Below are 25,763 nucleotides of genomic sequence, written 5' to 3'. Positions count from 1 at the left end.
GCCAAGACAAAAAACTCAACAAATGAGCCAGAAAGTAAGGTTTTCTCATCCTTTAGCTTATCTAGATCCCAACTTTCTTTTGAAGAAACAGCAACATGAAGCTCGCCGCACAACCCAAAACAGCGGCGGTGGGGTTCTTTCTTCCGGCTTACCCAACACGCCGATCCCTCGCAAGCACCGTCTAGAGGTTTCACAATTTCTGACTTAGCATATCCAAAAGGGGGCTTTATTCGACAACCCCTTAATCTGTCTGACTCAAATTATCAGGGAACTTGTCATTCGTCCTTTAGCGATTCAACCGGGACTCAATTTCCCTTGTTCAAAACTGTTCCTGGGTAAGAAACCCTTAAGGCTTTTACCTTAATATCTTACTCCATTAATACACTAATATCATCATGTGTATCTATTTTCAGTGCCATGGCCAAGCCCAGCAAGAAGTAGAAGGTTGATAAACCGGCTGAAGAACCCAAGACTGCTGACTCGGAGAAACATACAATGTCTGAGTCTTTGCATCAAGTTTCAGAAGCAGCCATGGATGACCCACCACCAGAGGAACACCCTATCACCAGAGACGCTATGGACATTGACCTGGAAAATGATAAGCCGCATAGTCACACCCAACCAGCTCAAGAGATTGAGAACATAATGATTACTTGGACGGCTTACACAACCCCATGCAACCCCACTGTATTATCCAAACACAGCACTAAAGAAGAATTTTCTGCTGTTGATAAAGGCAAGTGGAAGTTGGATTTGGAGAGCTATGCCAAATTCAATGCCCAGGAGCTTCATGCGGGTTATTTGAACTGCCTCCACACTAGCCATGACTTTGAAGCCGGCTTGGTGAATCTTATGAAGGAACGCTTTGAGGTAAATACTACAATCTTCTCTGTACAAATATATCGCTGCCAGCCGCGAAGTCTACTGGATATGATAAACTTGAATATGCTATAGTGAAGGAAATATGCCCTAGAGGCAATAATAAAGTTGTTATTTTATATTTCCTTATATCATGATAAATGTTTATTATTCATGCTAGAATTGTATTAACCGAAAACTTGATACATGTGTGGATAGACAGACAAAACACCATGTCCCTAGTATGCCTCTACTAGACTAGCTCGTTAATAAAAGATGGTTAAGTTTACTAACCATAGACATGTTGTAACACCCTCGATGCGACTATATCTCCGATGTGTCGAGGCACGACTTAGAGGCATAATCGCATTGAAGGCATATGTCGCAAGTTAGGCAATCTTCACAACATCCCATGTAATATAGATAATAAAAGGGGAGGTAACATAGTTGGCTTACACTCGCCACGACAATCAAGGTACATAAATAACATTACATCATCCAAACACTCATGGCCCGACTACGGCGCCAAAATAAAAGATAACCCAACATGCGACACGGTCCCGATCACCCCCAACTGGGCACCACTGCTGATCATCAGGAAAGGAAACATAGTATCATTGAGAGTCCTCGTCGAACTCCCACATGAGCTCGAGCGCGTCATCTGGAGCGGAATCATCAGGCCCTGCATCTGGTGTAATAGTAATCTGTGAGCCACAGGGACTCAGCAATCTCGCACCCTCGTGATCAAGACTATTTAAGCTTATAGGTAAGGCAAGGTATATATGTGGAGCTGCAGCAAGCGACTAGCATATATGGTGGCTAACCTGTTCGCAAAAGAGAGTGAGAAGAGGAGGCAAAGCACGAACGCATAACTAGAGGGCAAATCCTGCGGCAAACATTACCCCAACACCGTGTCCACTTCCCGGACTCCGCCGAGAAGAGGCCATCACGGTAACACACTCAGTTGATTCATTTTAATTAAGTTAAGGTTCAAGTTATCTACACCGGACATTAACAAATTCCCATCTGCCCATAACCGCGGGAACGGCTTTCGAAAGTTCAAATCCCTGCAGGGGAGTCCCAACTTAGCCCATGACAAGCTCTCACGGTCAACGAAGGAATAGACCTCCTCCTGAGACGTTCCGATCAGACTCGGTATCTCGATTCATCAAGACACTTCGACAGGTTAAAACTAATCCAGCAACACCGCCCGAATGTGCCGAAAAATCCCGATAGGAGCTGCACATATCGCGTTCTCAGGTCACAATCGGATAAGCAATCCGTACAACTAAAACCAGCCCTCGAGTTTCCCCGAGGTGGCGCTGCAAGGGGCTCCAGGGTGGACCAACACTCAGAGGAGCACTGGCCCGGGGGGGTTTAAATAAGATGACCCTTGGGCTCCGGAAACCCAAGGGAAAAAGAGGCTAGGTGGCAAATGGTAAAACCAAGGTTGGGCATTGCTGGAAAAGCTTTAATCAAGGCGAACTATCAAGGGGTTCCCATTATAACCCAACCGCGTAAGGAACGCAAAATCCGGGAACATAACACCGATATAACGGAAACTAGGGCGGCAAGAGTGGAACAAAACACTAGGCGAGAGCCCGAGCCTTCCACCCTTTACCAAGTATATAGATGCATTAACATAACATGGCAATATAATGATATCCCAACAAGTAAATAATGTTCCAATAAGGAACGGTCTCCAATCTTCACCTGCAACTAGCAACGCTATAAGAGGGGCTGAGCAAAGCGGTAACATAGCCAATCAACGGTTTGCTAGGACATGGTGGGTTAGAGGTTTGACATGGCAATTTGGGAGGCTTGCAAGCAAGTGGTAGGCATCGTAGCATTGGCATAGCAAAAGAGCGAGCATCTAGCAAAGCAAAGATAGTAGTGATTTCGAGGGTATGATCATCTTGCCTGCAAAGTGGTCAGAGTTGACTGGATCCTCGAAAGCAAACTCAACGGGCTCCTCGTTAGCGAACTCGTCTCCTAGATCTACCCATACAAGACAAACAAGCAAACGGAGCACAATCAACGACGTGCAAGGATCAACAATATGATGCAAAGATGGTATGCTATGCGGGATGTGATTCGGGATGCATATGCAAGATTTGGCAAGGGATGCATGAACCTGGACTCAACTTGGAAAACCATGCGTGCCACTGGAAAGATGAGATGAAATCGCTTGAAAACGATATAAAGAACGCCGGAATCGAGTTACGGTTTGGAAATGGCAAGCGGTTCAAATATGACGTCGGTCTGCGATTTACAGCAAGTAGCCATCTAAATGCAACGAGATGAACATGCTACAGCACTCAACCATGACAACAAAATACATGGCCGGGATGAATTCATGAAGCTTAACAAAAGTCTAGCACTGAGCTACGGCCAATTCATCCATTAACAGGTTCAAACAAGCATGGCAAAAATGCATATGGCAAACAGATTTCAGAATTAGTGAAATTAACACTTGTCTGGAATTTCAGATCAGGTAGCACTCCTCGGAGCATCAAAACTACATGCTACAGGACCTGAACATGGCAAAGTAAATCATGGCATGGAGATACTCAAAAGAGCTTAACAAAAGTCCCTTAGTGACCTTGAGCCAAAAGGGATCAGAAAATACAATTGCAAGCATGTGAACATGGCAAAAACATAACCAGTTCTCAGACTTAATGAAAACTGGAGCATGCTGAAAACAGATATCAAGTAGGCATGTTTACGAGCTCGATGCACTCACTACAGAGCAAGTCATGATAATCTAAGCATACACCCATCAAGAATACACAAAATTCAAGCTAGACATGGCAAGAACAATAACATAGCATGCACGGATCAACTACAACATCATCGGCAAAATCGCTAACAAGTAGACAATCTGCCCAGATTCACGAAGTAGCAAAAATAGAGCTCGATTGAATCAAGTTAGGGTGCTCCATAATTGCAAACAAAGACATGGATGGATAGAGCACTACAATATTAACAAAACATCCTTACTGATCATCCTCAAAAGAGGCACGGATCACTAGGAAACAACATGAACATATGGCAACATGAGATAAACAGATCAAGGACTTAGTTGAAATGCTAAGTCCCTGAAATAAGCATTACCAAGTGCCTCACTTTGCAAGCTTGTGCTAGTCACCACACACATCACAAAAATACATGGGTGGCACCTCTAGAAAGATGGCAAAACCCTTAACAAAACATATGTAGAGCTCATGGGCATATCATGCACACAATAATCATGGCAAAAATGACAAAAATCTAAATGGAGCAGCAGATCTGGCAACTTATCTCAAGTAGCCCTCTTCTAACAGCATTTCGGGCATCAAGATGAACTTAAATGAAAATGATGCAATGTAATGAAATGATGTACTCTCTGAGGCGAACATTTTGATATGCTATATGCCCAAAACGGAGCTACGGATGAGGAGTAACGATGCGATGAACATGCAAAAAAAATATGCAAAAAAGGGACTTAGGCGAAATCGACCTAGGGTTTACTGTAGCTGGATCTGGATCCGATCCGGCGGCACGCGAACCAAGGCGGCCGGATCCTCTCATCGGAGAAGAGGGGCGATGGCCGAAGCTGTCGGGGAAGCCGGATCCGGCGAGATCTCCGGCGAGGCGACGCGAAGGAGTCCGGGACGGCGCGCTCGGCCCCCTTGGCGGCGGCGCTTGGCGTAGGTGGCAGCGGCGGCTGGCGACGTCGGGCGGTGGTGGCGAGGAGGCGCGGCGGCTGGCGACGAGCTCGGGCGGCGGCGCGGCGAAGGGAAGGCAGCGGCGCGGCTTGCCGGCTCGGGCGGGGAAGGAGCCGGCGAGGGGAGGCGACGGCCGGGCCCGGGAGGGCCTCCAGCGGGCCGGGCGGGCTGCGGCGGCTGAGGCGGTGGCCGGGCCACGTGGCAGCCTACGAGTGTCTGCAGGCGGCGGCGGAGAGGCGTCCGACGCGGGCGGACATGTCCGGCGCGGCGCGAGGAGGATTTCTAGGGTTAGGGTAGGAAGAGACCCGGGATTTTCGAGAGGGGATCTATATATAGGCATAGAGGGAGCTAGGAGAGTCCAAATGAGGTGCGGTTTTTGGCCACACGATCGTGATCGAACGCTCTAGATGATGGAGAGGTTTTGGTGGGTTTTGGGCCAAATTGGAGGGGTGTTGGGCTGCAACACACACGAGGCCTTTTCGGTCCCTCGGTTAACCGTTGGAGCATCAAACGAAGTCCAAATGGTACGAAACTTGACAGGTGGTCTACCGGTAGTAAACCAAGGCCACTTGGCAAGTCTCGGTCCAATCCGGAAATGTTTAATCCCCACACACGAAATAAAGGTAGAAAAGACCACCGGAGCAGAACGAAGCACCAGAGTGCAAAACGGACAATGGGGAAAATGCTCGAATGCATGAGATGAACACGTATGCAAATGCAATGCACATGATGACATGATATGATTTGAATGACAATGATAACAACACACGGAGACACAAGCCCGAACCCGAGAAAATAAAATAACTTAACGCCAGAAACGGCAAGAGTTGGAGTACAAATTGGGTAAATCATATCCGGGGTGTTACAACACTCCACCACTACGAAAGGATCTCATCCCGAGATCTAGGACTGAAAGAACGCCGGGTACTCAGAACGGAGGTGATCCTCACGTTCCCAGGTAGCTTCACGGTCGGAATGGTGTGACCACTTGACTTTGAGGAATTTGATTAACTTGTTGCGAGTCTTGCGTTCAGTCTCTTCAAGAATAGCAACTGGGTGCTCACGATAAGAGAGATCTTCTTGGAGCTCAATATCCTCGAAGTTGACGGTGCGGTCAGGAGTCTTGAAGCACTTCCGAAGCTGAGAGACATGGAACACGTCATGAACATTTGCAAAGTTTGAAGGAAGCTTGAGTTGATAGGCGAGGTCGCCTCTCTTGCTGACAATCTTGAAAGGTCCCACGTATCTAGGGGCAAGCTTCCCTTTGATACCGAAGCGACGAGTACCTTTCATAGGAGAGACGCGGAGGTAAACATGATCTCCGATCTCGAAAGCCAAATCACGATGCTTACTATCATAGTAGCTCTTCTGGCGGGATTGGGCTGCTTTGAGGTTATCTCGAATGACTTTGCACATTTCCTCTGCCTCTGTGATTAAGTCATTACCCAAAAGCTGATGTTCACCGGTTTCGGACCAGTTGAGAGGGGTACGACACTTCCTGCCATACAGAATTTCAAATGGGGCCTTGCCCGAACTTGCTTGAAAACTGTTGTTGTAGGAGAATTCAGCATAAGGAAGACAATCCTCCCACTTCATGCCGAAGGAGATCACACAAGCCCTGAGCATATCTTCAATAATCTGATTGACATGCTCGACTTGACCGCTAGTTTGAGGATGGAAAGCTGTGCTGAAGCGGATGTTGGTGCCCATGGCCTTCTGAAAAGAATCCCAAAACTTGGAGGTAAAGATGCTGCCACGGTCTGAAAAGATCACTTGTGGAATACCGTGCAGAGAGACAATCCAAGAGGTATAGAGTTCCGCCAATTGAGCTGCAGTGATTGACTCTTTGATAGGCAGAAAGTGAGCCACTTTAGTGAGTTTGTCGATGACAACGAATATAGCATCATTGCCACGCTTGGACTTTGGAAACCCAGTCACGAAGTCCATCTCAATGTGGTCAAACTTCCATTCTGGAATGGCAAGAGGTTGGAGGAGACCCGCTGGCCTTTGATGTTCTGCCTTCACTCTTCTGCAGACATCACATTCATTCACGAATTGAGCAATCTCGCGCTTCATTCGAGTCCACCAATAAGCCTGCTTGAGGTCCTGATACATCTTCGTGCTCCCAGGGTGGATGGAGAGGAGAGAATTGTGAGCCTCCACTACAAGAAATATGTCAACTTATGACCACCACTATTGGTAACTGAATGGTCACAAATTTCCATTTATGACCTTTTTGTGACCAAAAACATAAGGTCAAAAGCTGGGCGTCGTAAACTGACTATAGCGACCTTTAACAAAAGGTCGTTGATCCTATGACCTTCTGTTTTGGTCGCTAGCTCTCTCCCCAGGCCATGTCGGATCCGACGTGGCAATCTGACGTGGCAAAATTGCGACCAATTGAAAAGGTCAAAAATTAGAATCGGCCCGGTCCATTTCGGTGCTTTAGATGGGCCGAGCCCATTAATTCAGCCTTTTTAATATATATATATATATATATATATATATATATATATATATATATTGTTAATTTTTGCTAACTACATGGGCCGGGCCCAACAATTTGGCCTTTTTTGTTTTCTGAGCTTTTTCCATTTTTCTGGGCCTCGGCCTTTCTGCGGTCCATTTAATTTTTTAAATTTTTTAAGATGTTTTTCCTTTCATTTTTTTGTCCAATATTGTTTGGGCTAAGGCCTCTTCTAGCCCATCAATATTTTCAGCCCACTAATTCAAAGGACTGGACAACAGAGAAACTAAAAGATTGTCATCTATAACAAACGACAGCCAGTCAAAAGAAAGATCACCATCACAGCTCCAGCGACTACTTATACACTACAAGTTCCACTTATGTGCAAACCTACAAGAAGGCCATGCTTCCGATTAGATTTGGTTGCATCACTTCCAGTTTGCTAACGGCATGTCTCCAGCAGCACATCTCATAACCTACAAAGAGAACATAAACCAACATAAGAATTTGAAACTTCTTCTAATTTGAAACTTTTGGTAAACGGTAAACTTGAGGTAAATTAGAAGTGAGGATATTGATTACAAGCAAGATGAAACGTAAACTAAGTCCTATTGTATTGATGGATCCCAACTTGTTTAAACTAGAGCAGATTGTTCAACTTGTACAATCTAGCAGTCTAAAAAGAGAGAAAAATGTTCATTCTCGGTTCCACATTAATTAGAACAGAAATGAATGACACTAATATAAGCAAGAACTTACAACAAAGTATAGCTTAAATATAATGTTAGGCACTGATAAAGTTATGTGATTTTTACGTGACTTAATAGACACAAAATATGACTTCTGTCTCTGCTTGACTAATGAATCAGTACATCTTCAAGCAAAAAATCATGAAGATCACACTACAATGTCCCTAACAACGGTAGAAGCTCAAATGTGAGACAATATTTTGTAATATATAAGCCTTGGCTGCAACTTTCCGCTTAACATGTAGATAAAAATCAGACACTTATTGCTTATTTCATACTTCAATTTTTACTTTAAGTTTTGTTTGGATAATCTATATGCATAGGCACAGTCCTATACTTGTTTGGAAAGTTAAGATATTCATGTCAACAATTACATAGAGCCAAACAATACATACAGAATCCAATCGGTTATATATGTACGCAAACATTAATTCCAAGTATCTAAACCCTGCTATACACACGATAGTACACAAACGATTTATCAACGATGCTAAATATCGTGTCGTTCCATTCAGGACATCAGCACTGTTCCACTGTTTGATATAAGTGGTTGCTGCATGTCGTGTGTATAGTACTATAGTTTCATCTTCAGACCAATCAACGCCAAGTTTCAAAGAAAATCTGATGATAAGTTGCACCAAGATTTAGCAAGGTGCATACCTCCAAGTGGATGAGCCAGCTCTGAGACCCACTCCTTGACCCTCTCCGCAGATGCTCCCGTCGAAGCATACTGCACCATAACAAGCACGAAAATTTAGAAAACACACGTCAATCCTGAAATTCAGTGAAGCACGAAAAGCAGCAGCAAACTAGACAATAGCACGCAGGCAGCGTTGCAAACAGCAAACCAAGTAATGTAATGTACACTACAGGAGAAACAAATAGCAAAGCGAGGCTTGACCTGGAAGGGACAGACATGGGAGCCCTCGAGGCCCTGGAACGCCCTCCGGATCTGCACCGGCCTCCGCTCATGGTCATGCGAGGCAACAGAATTTAGTCAGAACAAACAAGCAAAGGGCGTTGAATATACACCAAGTACTCAACTTGTTCTTGCTGAATTTAGGAGTCTGTTTTTATTATTTTCTTATATGCAGTCTGAAGCTTAACTTGTTCTAACTAAATTTAGTCAGAACAAACAAGCTAGGGCACTGTAGATCACGCACCTGAGATCAAGGGCGCTGTAGATCACGAATCAAAGCACATCTGGTCCAGTTCTCGGCACCAACTCCTCCTCCAATTGCTACAGAAACTAAGAGCAGAAAATCAACTCGCCTACTTCAGTACAAAGACGAAGCAAACATGCAAGCAAGAAATACTGAAATAGTACTAGTGTGATCCACATCTCAGCATCTCACTTTCAGTTTAGTTGATCCGAATCGCAAACCATTAAAGAAGAAGCAAACATGCAAGCAAGAAATACTGAAGTGAAGTTTCAGTTTTAGAAACTGAACTTCTAAACTAATGAAGGAGGCAGCAGGCAGTAGCTGAGCAGCAAGAACCTAAAGTGAAGTTTCAGTTTTAGAAACTGAATTTGTATTTTGTGAGGAATCTAGAACTCAAATTTATCTAAGATCGTAACTTTATGTTATCAATTTAAGAGCAGGTCATTTATGCATGTCAAAATGTGAACAGAATACTCATTGATGATCTGGGTTGTGTACCAAGGTGCTAGGGGTTGGCCCCTGTACTGAAATTGTATTTAAACTTCCTCTTTTCTACTAACAGAAAGAGCAATGCTCCTGTCAATATTTTGGAAAACAAATTTGAGAGCATATCATTGATGTTGTCCATTTGTGAGCATATTGGTGAATTGTAAATCATTATAAGACAGTGCATGGGGCAAATGAGATCAGTTAAACTACAACACTGAACCAACTAAACTGAATTTTGAGACCAGATTAATGAAACCATTGTAATAGAAATAATGTTTGAAGTATCTTTGCCGGTTCTCGAAAAGGCTATACAACCAAATTAGCACTGTAAATCCATCATAGATGGCCAACAATTTATCTACAAAATGCATCTAATTATAGAACTAGCAAGGAGTAGAGCAAAACTTCTATTAGGCTCTTTGTTGTGATGCATGATGTGTTCGGTTTGCTGTACTGATGCATTCCAGCGAACCTAAAAAGATGATTCTATTCTGATATGCTGTTAGGATCTTTGTGCAAAATCAATCCAACCCACACGAGGTTCAATGCCAAATTCTAACACCAAAGAAGCAATGGCCTATCCTAGTACTAGCAAATCAATCGAGCAGAGAGGAGGAGGGGACGAGCTCACCTACGGCCAGAGAGTAAGATCCATGGCTGATGCATCCCGAGCAGCAGCCATGGTTGAGCACCCCCTCCTCAGGCGCCATCCATCCTTGCCGCCCAGTCTATCTACAACATCCTCCTGCATACCTACAGTCAAAGAACAGAGCGGAAATTAGAGAGAGAGAGAGAGAGAGAGAAAGAGAGAGAGAGAGAGAGAGAGAGAGATAGGAGGGGATGGAGCTCGAGTACCCCATGGCCACCGGGCGGAATAGCACCATCCAGGGGCTGAGCCGCGTGTGGGGGCGCGGCAGATGTCGGGGAGGAGCCGCCAATGTCGCCGGAGCCGTGTTGACGATTGAGGCGCCGCCGCCCTAGCCACGGGGAGGGCTACGGGTGAGCGTTTGAGGCTGGGAGAGGCCGAGAGGTCTCTGAGATTCGCGCCATTGCCGTCCTGGTGGACGGAGACACGGCGTGCTGTGCTGCCACCGCAAACCCTAAGCAAGCCATGCGCGCGCCATGGTTCGGCCAGCTCGACGGAGCGCCGCGCATCGAAGCACGCACGCGCGCGTCGGCGAGCAAGCCAGCCGCGACGCTGTTGTGGCTGGGCGTCAGTACCGTTGTCTCCGTTGCGTGAGGAGAGGAGGTTGCTTGGTCTGGGGGAGAAGGGGCGGCAGTGGGTGGATGGATCTAATGGGAGGAGGAGAAGAGGAGGTGGTGGCGGCGATGGATCCGATGGGAGGAGGAGAGGGGGAGAAGGGGCGGCAGCGGGTGGATGGATCTGAAGGGAGGAGGAGATGACGAGGTGGCGGCGGTGATGGATTTGATGGGAGGAGGAGACGGGGGAGAAGGGGTTGCTGCTGGGTTGATCTGCCGCGCGCCGGCGTTGGGGTAGGAGGTCGCTGGCGGGGCAGGTGGAGCGGAGGTCGCGCTGCCCAATGGGATCGGGGGAGAGGAGGTCGCGGGAGGGAGGGGTTGGGGTCGTGGGAGGGAGGGAGAAAGAAAGGAGGCAGGGGGGGTGACTGGAAAATGTCCACAAGGACTAGGGTTTCGGCTTAGGTGGGCTTGGGGTGAGGACTACTGTTGGATCCGCGAGCATCCGACGGTGTTCGGTCCACGATCCGCGTGAAACGCCCACAGACCAATCAAAATGCAGCACACGGGTATGATGTCATGACCATTTAAATTGGTCATAGTTGACTAAAAAATTGGTCATGGTCGATTAAAAATTCATTTTCCATTTTTGAAGTGCCGAAAATGAGTTTTTTGAGAAGGACCTACAATATATTTGTTGCAAAATTGGACCAAATCAATTTTCTAAAATATTTGAACATACTTAATGCACAATTGACAAAATGGTTGGGTGTCAAAAGTTTTGATCCACCTTTGGTGAAAAAGACAAATTTCCGCCGTTTCGGTTGGAAGCGGGTCAAATTTGAACTGCGGCAGCCTCAGAGTTTTCTATTTATTTTTCCAAAAATCATTTCTAGGTACGAAAGTATCTATTTAATTAGAGAAACATCAAAAAAATTCCAAGATTCAACCACTAGCTAGGAACGGTCATTCCCGCCGTTTTGACCGCATTTTGAAACGGGCATAAAAAATTCAAAAAAAATCAAAAAAATGGAAAACCTTCGCATTGTGTCATTATATGTGATCAAGTTACCAGGAAAATTAATAAACTTGTAATACGACAATTCTTTTAAAAAAGTGTTCTCAGAAATGAGCTATCATGCATGAAGATTCATGGCTTTCAAGCCAAATGATCAATCTTATGGCCACATTCATGGCATAGTTTGTTCAAATGATCTCATATTATGCAGAAGGGTGCATATTGAAATGGCAAACAATGTTGCCTAAGGGACTTTGTATTTTCTTTCCACGGAAAATTCATTTTCCATTTTCTGAGTGCCCGAATTGAGTTCTTTATGTGAAGGACCTATAGTATATTTGTTGCAAAATTGGACCAAATCAATTTTATAAAATACTAGGCCATATTTGATTCACAATTGACTAAATGGTTAGGTGTCAAATGCCTTGATCCACCTCCGGTGAAAAAGACAAATTCTCGCCGATTCAGCAGGAAGCGGGTCAAATTTCAACTGTACCTGCCTTGTAGTTTGCTCTTTATTTTTTCAAAAAATCATTTCTAGATACATAAGTATCTATTTAATCAGAAAAAGATTAAAAAATTTCCAAGATTCAACCACTAGCTAGGAACGGTCAAACCCGCCGTTTTGACCGCATTTTGAAACGGGCATAAAAAATTCAAAAAAAAACCGAAAAATTGGGAAACCTTCGCATTGTGTCATTATATGTGGCCAAGTTCCCAGGAAAAATAACAAACTTGTAATACGGCAATTATTTTAAAAAAGTGTTCTCAGAAACGAGTTATCACGTGTGGAGATCAATGGCTTTCAAGCCAAATGATCAATCTTATGGCCACATTCATGGCATAGTTTGTTCAAATGATCTCATATTGTGCACAAGGGTGCATATTGGAATGGCAAACAATGTTGCCTAAGGAAGTTTTCATTTTCGTTGGACGAAAAAACCATTTTCCATTTTTCGAGTGCCTGAAAGGAGGTTTTTTTGTGAAGGAACTACCAAATAATTGTTGCAAAATTGGACCAAATCAATTTTCTAAAATACTAGGACATATTTAATGCACAATTGACAAAATGGTTGGGTGTAAAAATTTTTGATCCACCTCTCATGAAAAAGACAAATTTCCGCCGATTCAGCTGGAAGCGGGTCAAATTTGAACTGCAGCTGCCTCATAGTTTGCTATTTATTTATTTTTAAAAATCATTTCTAGGTACATAAGTATCTATTTAATCAGAGAAACACCAAAAGTTTTCCAAGATTCAACCACTAGCTAGGAACGGTCAAGCCCGCCGTTTTGACCGCATTTTGAAACGGGCATAAAAAATTCAAAAAAAAATCAAAAAATTGGGAAACCTTCGCATTGTGTCATTATATGTGGCCAAGTTCCCAAGAAAAATAACAAACTTGTAATACGGCAATTATTTTAAAAAAGTGTTCTCAGAAATGAGCTATCATCTCTGAAGATTCATGGCTTTCAAGCCAAATGATCAATCTTATGGCCACATTCGTGGCATAGTTTGTTCAAATGATCTCATATTGTGCACAAGGGTGCATATTGGAATGGAAAACAATGTTGCCTAAGGAAGTTTTCATTTTCTTTGGACGAAAAAACCATTTTTCATTTTCCGAGTGCCCGAAAGGAGGTTTTTTTGTGAAGGAACTAACAAATAATTTTTGCAAAATTGGACCAAACCAATTTTCTAAAATAATAGGACATATTCAATGCACAATTGACAAAATGGTTGGGTGTAAAAAGTTTTGATCCACCTCTCGTGAAAAAGACAAATTTCCGCCGATTCAGCTGGAAGCGGGTCAAATTTGAACTGCAGCTGCCTCATAGTTTGCTATTTATTTTTTCCAAAAATCATTTCTAGTTACATAAGGACCTATTTAATCATAAATACATGGTTTGGTGGCGATACGTCGAGGTTTGGGCGGTGGCCGAGGGCCCCAACTCTAGAGCGCGTAAACTCGCATGCCCGTCGCGTGGTCACCGCATGTCCGTAATGTTGCCATGTGTTCTGGGCGGCTTAGGCATGTCTAGTGGGTTGGGCACTCCCCAGGTTGGTGCTAGGAAGAAAATTACAACATAAGATTCTCACGAGAAGACCGATCGATGCTCAAACATGAATTAGCAGCCAAGTGTTTGGTTAGCGGTACGGGAAATGCACATGGACAATGGGCGCGAGTTTTGGCTGAGGATGATCATCTACTAAGGAGAATGTCTTCACAAATTTTTAGCTCAAAAGGAGGATCCTAGGTGGTACTTGCTTTGCAAAGTACCACACTGGACAAAAATATGAATGTTGAAGCTGGGCTCAAAATAATGAATGGATTGAGCTGAAATTTTATGGAGGATGGTTATTTGGGCATAGGAAAGCATTGTAGAAAATTGATACCATTTGGACATGCCAAAGTAGTACTTCCTTCACAATGGTCTTCTATGGACAGAAACTTGGGAAAACTAGTGAGAGAGATTGGATGAATGAAATGAGCTCAAAATTGGTGTAGGTAAGTTACTTAGGTATGGTCATGCACTGGTCAATTTTCAGATCATTTGGGTAAGCCTAGCTAGTACTTACTTCACAAAGCTTCTCTCGAGGTAGAAACTTTGGAAATTTCCCGAGAAAGATTTACTAGGAAAATTGAGCTGAATATTATCATGTGGCAATGATTTGGGTATGGAAGAGTGCCCGAAAAGTTTGAGGGTAATAGGAGGGGTCTATATAACACTTGCTTTGCAACATGCCAATTTGGCCATAAAATATAAATTGAACCTGGGCTCACATAGATGATTTGACTGAGCTGCAATTTGGAGGAGGGTGATAATTTGGGCATATGAAGAAACTATATAAATTTCATGTCATTTAGATATATAAAAAAGGTACTTCCTTCACAATGCTTCTAGGTGGACAAAAACTTTGGAAATTTGCCGAGGAAGATTTGCTAGGCAAATGGAGCTGAATTTTGTCATGCGGTAATGATTTGGATAGAAAAGAGTGCCCAAAAAATCGTAGGGCAATCAAGAATATATAAATAGCACTTCCTTCATAAAGTGTTGTTGTGAACATAATAGGAAAATGAATATTGTTGAATTAGTTTTGAACTAGGCAAGGAAGGATTTTTACATATTTGATGAAGATATGACCCAAAGAATTTATGAGATTTTTTTGGGAATTTTGGGAATGATAGAAATATAGGTTGCTTCACAACCTAGGGCAAAAACTGCCACATGGACATGACACATAGGCAAAACTGATGAGATGGCGCCTAGTCATCACAACCCACCACAATCTACAAGGCTATGACCATCTATATTGGTCATTAACAACTAGAAATAAGGCAGCGGACTAGCACTGTTTGCTTTGTGACCATTTCGTGTGAGGAAATTACGACCTTTCTGACCAAAATGGTCGCAATGGTTTAGGGTTTGAAGCCCCCTGAACAGCTTTTGACCAATTGGTCTAAAATGGTCATAAATTTATGACCAATTCTTCGAGGGTCACTGACAGAAGGTCATAAGTTGACATATTTCTTGTAGTGCTCGTTCATGATCACTTTGCGGAGGGCACCTTTGGGTACAACAATACGATCCTCGAAGAAGAGAGTGTCCTTGTCATCAAGGCGGTAACACTTGTACTTGGGTTGACTCTTGGCAATCCCAATCTTCACCTTTTTCACCATAGCATTAAGAAGCTGGGCTTTGTGAATCTGGTCTTCCAAGGTAGGAGAGACTTGAAGGTTGGCGAGGAAACCTTGAGGAACAACTTGCAGATTAAGTTTGCGGAAAGCTTCACAAAGCTCGGGTTGATAAGGCTTGAGAATAAGACTATTGCAATAAGCCTTTCTGCTCAATGCGTCAGCAATCACATTGGCCTTGCCTGGAGTATACTAGATACTCGGATTATACTCTTGAATCATTTCGACCCATCGAGTTTGCCTGAGGTTGAGATTAGGCTGAGTGAAGATGTACTTGAGACTCTTGTGATCAGTGAAAATGTCCACTTTTCTTCCCAATAAGAGATGTCTCCAAGTCAAAAGAGCACGCACAACTGCCGCCAACTCGAGATCATGAGTGGGGTAGTTCTTTTCATTAGGCTTCAACTGGCGAGAGGTATAAGCAACAACTTTCTTCTCTTGCATCAACACTACGCCAAGACCTCGGAGAGAGGCATCACAAAAGACCTCGTACGGCTTGGATTCATTAGGCGGAGTCAGAACTGGAGCAGTGATCAATTTCTCTTTCAAAGTGTTGAAAGCAATGTCACACTCCGGAGACCAAACGTACTTGATGTGCTTCTGGAGAAGATTTGAGAGAGGCTTCGCGATCTTAGAAAAATTTTCAACGAATCTTCGATAGTAGCTTGCGAGACCGAGGAAGCTACGGAGTTGCTTCACGTTCTGAGGAGGTTCCCAATTCACAATTGCAGACACCTTCTTAGGATTCACCGCAATGCCCTTGGCAGAGATGATATGACCAAGATAAAGAACCTCATCGAGCCAAAATTCACACTTGGAGAACTTGGCGTAGAACTGGTGTTCCCTGAGCTTATCAAGAACCAAACGCAAGTGCTTGGCATGATCTTCCTTGTTCTTCGAGAAAACCAGAATGTCGTCGAGATAGACCAAAACAAAGTCATTGGTGTAGGCATTGAAGATGAAGTTCATCATGCGAGAGAAAGTCGGAGGAGCGTTGACGAGGCCAAAAGACATGACAGTGTATTCGTATGAACCATAGCTTGTCCTGAAAGCCGTCTTGGGAATATCTTGCTCACGGATTCGAATCTGATGATAACCCATACGGAGATCAAGCTTGGAGAATACTTGGGCACCTTTGAGTTGTTCGAACAGCTCATTGATGTTAGGAAGTGGGTATTTGTTCTTGATGGTCTTCTTGTTCAATGGACGGTAATCAACACAAAGCCGGTCCGTTCCATCCTTCTTCTTCACAAAAAGAACACCACAACCCCACGGAGAAGAACTAGGCCGATGAGATCCATTCTTTCTTGAATATCGAGTTGTTTCTTCAGCTCCTTCAACTCCTCAGGTCCGAGCTTGTAAGGATGCTTGCACACTAGTTCCGTGCCAGGCTCAAGATCGATGATGAATTCAACTGGCCGGTGCGGAGGCATTCCTGGAAGCTCTTCTGGAAAGACATCTTGATATTCGCAAACGACTGGAATTTGCGAGATGGCATCGAGTTCACCCTTCTCATTGAGAGAAAACAGACAGATGGTATCATCACGAGCGGCAAAGACAATTACATCCTCAGACGAATGAGTCAATTGAATCTGCCTGGCTGCACAATCAAGCTGAGCCTTGTGCTTAGAAAGCCAATCCATTCCGAGAATAAGATCAATATCCGAGTCACCAAGAACATTTGGAGAGGACAAGAACTTATAGTCACCCAAAGTGATTGTAACATCCGGAACGCATACTCGAGATGTCATTTGACGGGCCAGAGAGACAATAGCCAACGGTTTCGGCAACACTTGAGTAACAAAATCATGCTTAGATGCAAAAGGTCTCGAGATGAAACAATGCGATGCACCAGTGTCAAAAAGAACTCTTGCGGGAATATCGTTAACAGGAAGGTTACCCATGATGACATCTGATGAATCCTCTGCCTGAGCTGCATTCACCATATTGACCTTGGCGTACTTGGGGTTATGCTTGACCACAGCTGTACTTGCCGATCTCACAGGAGGAGGAGGAGGGAGGCGCCTCTGATTGAGACACTTGTTGGCATAGTGACCCTTCTGTTGGCACTTGTTGCACGTGACCTCTGAAAGCGGACGGTGATACGGAGCACTCGATCTTGGAGCTTGAGACGAAGTCTTGTTCTGAAAGCCAGGGTTGGGTGGGTGGGAAGATCCACTGCCACCTTTGCTCTTTTGCTGATACGGCTGACGGAACGGAGGAGGAGGAAGCCAATACTTCTGCTGCTTGGCCACTTGAGTAGAGGAAGAAGGAGTAGCATCTCTGACTCGCTTCTTGGAAGCATCACACCTCAGTTGAGCAGCCTCTTGCTTCAATGCCATGTTGTAGAACTCATCGTATCTCAAGGGCTCAAAGAGAACAAGAGCTAGCTGAATTTATTCTCTGAGACCACCCCTGAACTGGTATATCATGCTCTTTTCATCAGGTACGTCCTGCTTGGCAAAACGGGCGAGCTTCTGAAACAACTTGTTGTAGTCATAGACAGACAAAGAGCCTTGCTTCAGGTTGCGGAATTCCTCACGCTTGCTTTCAACCACGCTCTGAGGAATATGATGAGCTCTGAAATCTTGACGGAATTCATCCCAAGTAATAACACGTCCACCTCTGGAATCCTTGTACTGCTGGAACCATTCTGCAGCTTGATCTTTGAGTTGGAAGGAAGCGAACTTGACAAAGTCCTCAGGCCTGACATTACTGCACTCGAAATACTTGCACAGATCCACAAGCCAATCGTCAGCATCGGTTGCCTCAACACAATTGCTGAAAGTCTTTGGCCCGTTAGCAAGGAACTGGTTGAGTGTAGCAAAGTGATTCTGATTGTTGCCATGGTTCCCTTGGTTGCCTTGATTGCGCTCTTGGAGAATTTGCATGATCAACTGTGTGTTTGCGTTGGTTGCGGCCATCACAGCTTGCCATGCCTCCGGAGGAGGTGGAGGTGGTGGCGGATCAGGATTCGGAGTCGTGCGCGTTGGAGGAGCCATCCTGAAGAGGTTGACATCCATTAACACATTGATAGACAAATATTGAAGCTGAATCCAACGAAATGAAAATTGCAACATATAGTCTTCACATCCGAACAAAATGAACGAATGCATTCCTCTTGAAATGGTCACATACCCATAAATTGAGAAGCCACGTAGAATTTAGGTAGAGAATTAAATCAACAAGGTACGGATCAAGAACGAATAATCGGTAAGAAATCCCAATCTCAAACCAACTATCCTGGAAGAAGAACTAGAGCTACTAGAATTCCCACCTATGAAACTCCCAAACCTTTCCGGTTATGCAATCAGGTTTTGGGGATACAGGGGAAGCATAATATCTCACTCAAATCTAGCAAATCCTACATCCAGCTGTATCCATCCTTCAACACATACCTGAGAAAAAACTTCGGAAACCATCTACCTCAACCTTCGAAAAGCATCCGTTATACAAGTTATGGCGATACTCCCGAACTCCCGCCGCAGTACTGGGTGGCGTCGAGGTTATCTCACCAACGAACTGCATAAAAGAGATTTTCGATGTCGGCGTACTAGACTCAGGTATTCCAGAACTGCAACGATAAAATTATGACAACAACACCTCAGAGCTCAAATCCCCGAGACACTTCCACAAAACCCCTGATAGGAGGCACCAAGACAATGTTCTCATCATAAAACCATCGGAACGATTCCAAGATACCCGCGTGATCCTAACAAAATTTTAGTGAAATTTGAGAAGAGAAGAGTCAAAACTCTATGTCAGGATGCCTTACCAGAGCGATGAGGAGACTAGGAAGTAAAAGGAATTCCTAAACTCTCCGATATATAATTCCTAAATGACTCAAAACATTTTTCTAGACACAACTCGGCCGCTAAAAATGATCAAACAATGGGGCTCCTAAGGTCGGGGAAGGCTCTGATTACCAACTTGTAACACCCTCGATGCGACTATATCTCCAACGTGTCGAGGCACGACTTAGAGGCATAATCGCATTGAAGGCATATGTCGCAAGTTAGGCAATATTCACAACATCCCATGTAATATAGATAATAAAAGGGGAGGTAACATAGTTGGCTTACACTCGCCACGACAATCAAGGTACATAAATAACATTACATCATCCAAACACTCATGGCCCGACTACGGCGCCAAAATAAAAGATAACCCAACATGCGACACGGTCCCGATCACCCCCAACTGGGCACCACTACTGATCATCAAGAAAGGAAACATAGTATCGTTGAGAGTCCTCGTCGAACTCCCACTTGAGCTCGAGCGCGTCATCTGGAGCGGAATCATCAGGCCCTGCATCTGGTGTAATAGTAATCTGTGAGCCACAGGGACTCAGCAATCTCGCACCCTCGCGATCAAGACTATTTAAGCTTATAGGTAAGGCAAGGTAAATATGTGGAGCTGCAGCAAGCGACTAGCATATATGGTGGCTAACCTGTTCGCAAAAGAGAGCGAGAAGAGGAGGCAAAGCGCGAACGCATAACTAGAGGGCAAATCCTGCGGCAAACATTACCCCAACACCGTGTCCACTTCCCGGACTCCTCCGAGAAGAGGCCATCACGGTAACACACTCAGTTGATTCATTTTAATTAAGTTAAGGTTCAAGTTATCTACAACCGGACATTAACAAATTCCCATCTTCCCATAACCGCGGGCACGGCTTTCAAAAGTTCAAATCCCTGCAGGGGAGTCCCAACTTAGCCCATGACAAGCTCTCACAGTCAACGAAGGAATAGACCTCCTCTCAAGACGTTCCGATCAGACTCGGTATCTCGGTTCTTCAAGACACTTCGACATGTTAAAACTAATCCAGCAACACCGCCCGAATGTGCCGACAAATCCTGATAGGAGCTGCACATATCTTGTTCTCAGGGCACAATCGGATAAGCAATCCGTACAACTAAAACCAGCCCTCGAGTTTCCCCGAGGTGGCGCTGCAAGGGGCTCTAGGGTGGACCAACACTCAGAGGAGCACTGGCCCGGGGGGGTTTAAATAAGATGACCCTCGGGCTCCGAAAACCCAAGGGAAAAAGAGGCTAGGTGGCAAATGGTAAAACTAAGGTTGGGCATTGCTGGAAAAGCTTTAATCAAGGCGAACTATCAAGGGGTTCCCATTATAACCCAACCACGTAAAGAACGCAAAATCCGGGAACATAACACCGATATAACGGAAACTAGGGCAGCAAGAGTGGAACAAAACACTAGGCGAGAGGCCGAGCCTTCCACCCTTTACCAAGTATATAGATGCATTAAGATAACATGGCAATATAATGATATCCCAACAAGTAAATAATGTTCCAACAAGGAACGGTCTCCAATCTTCACCTGCAACTAGCAACGCTATAAGAGGGGCTGAGCAAAGCGGTAACATAGCCAATCAACGGTTTTCTAGGACATGGTGGGTTAGAGGTTTGACATGGCAATTTGGGAGGCTTGCAAGCAAGTGGTAGGCATCGTAGCATTGGCATAGCAAAAGAGCGAGCATCTAGCAAAGCAAAGATAGTTGTGATTTCGAGGGTATGATCATCTTGCCTGCAAAGTGGTCAGAGTTGACTGGATCCTCGAAAGCAAACTCAACGGGCTCTTCGTTAGTGAACTCATCTCCCGGATCTACCCAAACAAGACAAACAAGCAAACGGAGCACAATCAACGACGTGCAAGGATCAACAATATGATGCAAAGATGGTATGCTATGCGGGATGCGATGGGGGATGCATATGCAAGATTTGGCAAGCGATGCATGAACCTGGCCTCAACTTGGAATACCAAGTGTGCCACTGGAAAGATGAGATGAAATAGCTTGAAAACGATATAAAGAACGCCGGAATCGGAGTTACGGTTTGGAAATGGCAAGCGATTCAAATATGACGCCGGTCTGCGATTTACAGCAAGTAGCCATCTAAATGCAACGAGATGAACATGCTACAGCACTCAGCCATGACAACAAAATACATGGACGGGATGCATTCATGAAGCTTAACAAAAGTCTAGCACTGAGCTACGTCCAATTCATCCATTAACAGGTTCAAACAAGCATGGCAAAAATGCATATGGCAAACAGATTTCAGACTTAGTGAAATTAACACTTGTCTGGAATTTCAGATCAGGTAGCACTCCTCGGAGCATCAAAACTACATGCTAGAGGACCTGAACATGGAAAATTAAAGCATGGCATGGAGGTACTCAAAGAGCTTAACAAAAGTCCCTTAGTGACCTTGATCCAAAAGGGATCAGAAAATACAATTGCAAGCATGTGAACATGGCAAAAACATAATCAGTTCTCAGACTTAGTGAAAACTGGAGCATGCTGAAAACAGATATCAAGTAGGCATGTTTACGAGCTCGATGCACTCACTACAGAGAAAGTCATGATAATATAAGCATACACCCATCAAGAATACACAAAATTCAAGCTAGACATAGCAAGAACAATAACATAGCATGCACGGATCAACTACAACATCATCGGCAAAATCGCTAACAAGTAGACAATCTGCCCAGATTCACGAAGTAGCAAAAATAGAGCTCGATTGAATCAAGTTAGGGTGCTCCATAATTGCAAACAAAGACATGGATGGATAGAGCACTACAATATTAACAGAACGTCCTTACTGATCATCCTCAAAAGAGGCGCGGATCACTAGGAAACAACATGAACATATGGCAACATGAGATAAACAGATCAAGGACTTAGTGGAAATGCTAAGTCCCTGAAATCAGCATTACCAAGTGCCTCATTTTGCAAGTTTGTGCTAGTCACCACACACATCACAAAAATACATGGGTGGGACCTCTGGAAAGATGGAAAAACCCTTAACAAAACATATGTAGAGCTCGTGGGCATATCATGCACACAATAATCATGGCAAAATGACAAAAATCTAAATGGAGCAGCAGATCTGGTAACTTATCTCAAGTAGCCCTCTTCTAACAGAATTTCGGGCATCAAGATGAACTCAAATGAAAATGATGCAATGTAATGAAATGATGTACTCTCTGAGGCGAACATTTTGATATGCTATATGCCCAAAACGGAGCTACGGATGAGGAGTAACGATGCGATGAACATGCAAAAAAAATATGCAAAAAAGGGACTTAGGCGAAATCGACCTAGGGTTTACTGTAGCTGGATCTGGATCCGATCCGGCGGCACGCGAAACAAGACGGCCGGATCCTCTCACCGAAGAAGAGGGGCGATGGCCGAAGCTGTCGGGGAAGCCGGATCCGGCGAGATCTCCGGCGAGGCGACGCGAAGGAGTCCGGGACGGCGCGCTCGGCCCCCTGGCGGCGGCGCTTGGCGTAGGTGGCAGCGACGGCTGGCAACGTCGGGCGGTGGTGGCGAGGAGGCACGGCGGCCGGCGACGAGCTCGGGCGGCGGCGCGGCGAAGGGAAGGCAGCGGCGCGGCTTGCCGGCTCGGGCGGGGAAGGAGCCGGCCGGGGAGGCGACGGCCGGGCCCAGGAGGGCCTCCAGCGGGCCGGGCGGGCTGCGGCGGCTGAGGCGGTGGCCGGGCCACGTGGCAGCCTACGAGTGGCTGCGGGCGGCGGTGGAGAGGTGTCCGACGCGGGTGGACATGTCCGGCGCGGCGCGAGGAGGATTTCTAGGGTTAGGGTAGGAAGAGACCCGGGATTTTCAAGAGGGGATCTATATATAGGCATAGAGGGAGTTAGGAGAGTCCAAATGAGGTGCGGTTTTCGGCCACGCGATCGTGATCGAACGCTCTAGATGATGGAGAAGGTTTTGGTGGGTTTTGGGCCAAATTGGAGGGGTGTTGGGCTGCAACACACACGAGGCCTTTTCGGTCCCTCGGTTAACCGTTGGAGTATCAAACGAAGTCCAAATGATACGAAACTTGACAAGCGGTCTACCGGTAGTAAACCAAGGCCGCTTTGCAAGTCTCGGTCCAATCCGGAAATGTTTAATCCCCACACACGAAAGAAAGGTAGAAAGACCACCGGAGGAGAACGAAGTGCCGGAATGCAAAACGGACAACGGGGAAAATGCTCGAATGCATGAGATGAACACGTATGCAAATGCAATGCACATGATGACATGATATGAGATGCATGACAACGATAGCAACACACGGAGACAAAAACCCGAACCCGAGAAAATAAAATAACTTAACGTCGGAAACGGCAAGAGTTGGAGTACAAATTGAGTAAATCATATCCGGGGTGTTACACATGTGTTGTCATTTGATGAACGAGATCAAATCATTAGGAGAATGATGTGATGGACAAGACCCATCCGTTAGCTTAGCATAATGATCGTTAAGTTTTATTGTTATTGCTTTCTTCATGACTTATACATATTCCTTTGACTATGAGATCATGCAACTCCCGGATACCAGAGGAATACCTTGTGTTATATCAAACGTCACAACATAATTGGGTGATTATAAAGATGCTCTACAAGTATCTCCAAAGGTGTTTGTTGGGTTCGCATAGATCGAGATTAGGATTTGTCACACCATGTATCGGAGAGGTATCTCTGGGCCCTCTCGGTAATGCACATCATAATAAGCCTTGAAAGCAATGTGACTAATGAGTTAGTTGCGGGATGATGCATTACGGAATGAGTAAAGAGACTTGCCGGTAATGAGATTGAACTAGGTATGGAGATACCGACGATCGAATCTCGGGCAAGTAACATACCGATGACAAAGCAAATAATGTATGTTGTCATTACGGTACGGCTGATAAAGATCTTCATAGAATATGTGGGAACCAATATGAGCATCCAGGTTCCGCTATTGGTTATTGACCGGAGAGTTGTCTCGGTCATGTCTACATAGTTCTCGAACCCGTAGGGTCCGCACGCTTAACGTTTGCTGACGATTTTGTATTATATGAGTTATGTGATTTGGTGACCGAATGTTGTTCGGAGTCCTGGATGAGATCACAGACATGACGAGGAGTCTCTAAATGGTTGAGAGGTAAAGATTCATATATTGTACGATGATATTCGGACACCGGAAGTGTTCCGGGGGTACCGGGTGCATATCGGCTCACCAGAAGGGGTTCCAGGCATCCCCCCGGCAACTACATGGGCCTTAATGGGCCAAGAGGGGGACAGACCAGCCCCTAAGGGGCTTGTGCACCCCTCCCATATGGGCTGGCCAAATTGGAGTAGAAAAGGGGAAGGAGGAAAGGAAAATTGGAATAGGATTCCCCCTTCCCCCTCTTCCCTTCCTACTCCGAATAGGAATAGGAAAAGGAGGGAGGCTGAATTGGGAGTGCTACCTCTTGAGCACTTGCGTTGGTTTTCCCTTGAAGAGGAAAGGGTGATGCAGCAAAGTAGCGTAAGTATGTCCCTCAGTTTTTGAGAACCAAGGTATCAATCCAGTAGGAGGCCACGCACGAGTCCCTCGCACCTACACAAACAAATAAATCCTCACAACCAACGCGATAAGGGGTTGTCAATCCCTACACGGTCACTTACGAGAGTGAGATCTGATAGATATGATAAGATAATATTTTGGTATTTTTATGATAAAGAGAAATAAAAGATGCAAAGTAAAATAAATTGCAAAGGAAATAACTAAGTATTGGAAGATTAATATGATGGAAGATAGACCCGGGGGCCATAGGTTTCACTAGTGGCTTATCTCGGGAGCATAAGTATTCACGGTGGGTAAAAAAATTAGTGTTGAGAAATTGACAGAATTGAGCATAGTTATGAGAATATCTAGGTATGATCGTCTATATAGGCATCACGTCTGAGACAAGTAGACCGACTCCTGCCTGCATCTACTACTATTACTCCACACATCGACCGCTATCCAGCATGCATCTAAAGTATTAAGTTCAAGAGAACAGAGTAACGCTTTAAGCAAGATGACATGATATAGGGGGATGAACTCATGCAATATGGTATAAACCCCATCTTGTTATCCTCGATGGCAACAATACAATACGTGCCTTGCTGCCCCTACTATCACTGGGAAAGGACACCGCAAGATCGAACCCAAAGCTAAGCACTTCTCCCATTGCAAGAAAGATCAATCTAGTAGGCCAAACCAAACTGATAATTCAAAGAGACTTGCAAAGATAACCAATCATACATAAAAGAATTCACATAAGATTCAAATATTGTTCATAGATAAACTTGATCATAAACCCACAATTCATCAATCTCAACAAGCACACCGCAAAAGAAGATTACATCGAATAGATCTCCACGAGAGAGGGGGAGAACTTTGTATTGAGATCCAAAAAGAGAGAAGAAGCCATCTAGCTAATAACTATGGACCCGAAGGTCTGAAGTAAACTACTCACACTTCATCGGAGAGGCTATGGTGTTGATGTAGAAGCCCTCCATGATCGATGCTATAACGCCCTATGTGCGGCTATATCTCCCACGTGTCGAAGCACGACTTAGAGGCATAACCGCATTGAAAGCAAT

This window comes from Triticum urartu, chromosome 1, assembly GCF_003073215.2.
Source record: "Triticum urartu cultivar G1812 chromosome 1, Tu2.1, whole genome shotgun sequence".
Lineage (NCBI taxonomy): Eukaryota > Viridiplantae > Streptophyta > Magnoliopsida > Poales > Poaceae > Triticum > Triticum urartu.
This window is presented reverse-complemented; position numbering follows the sequence as displayed.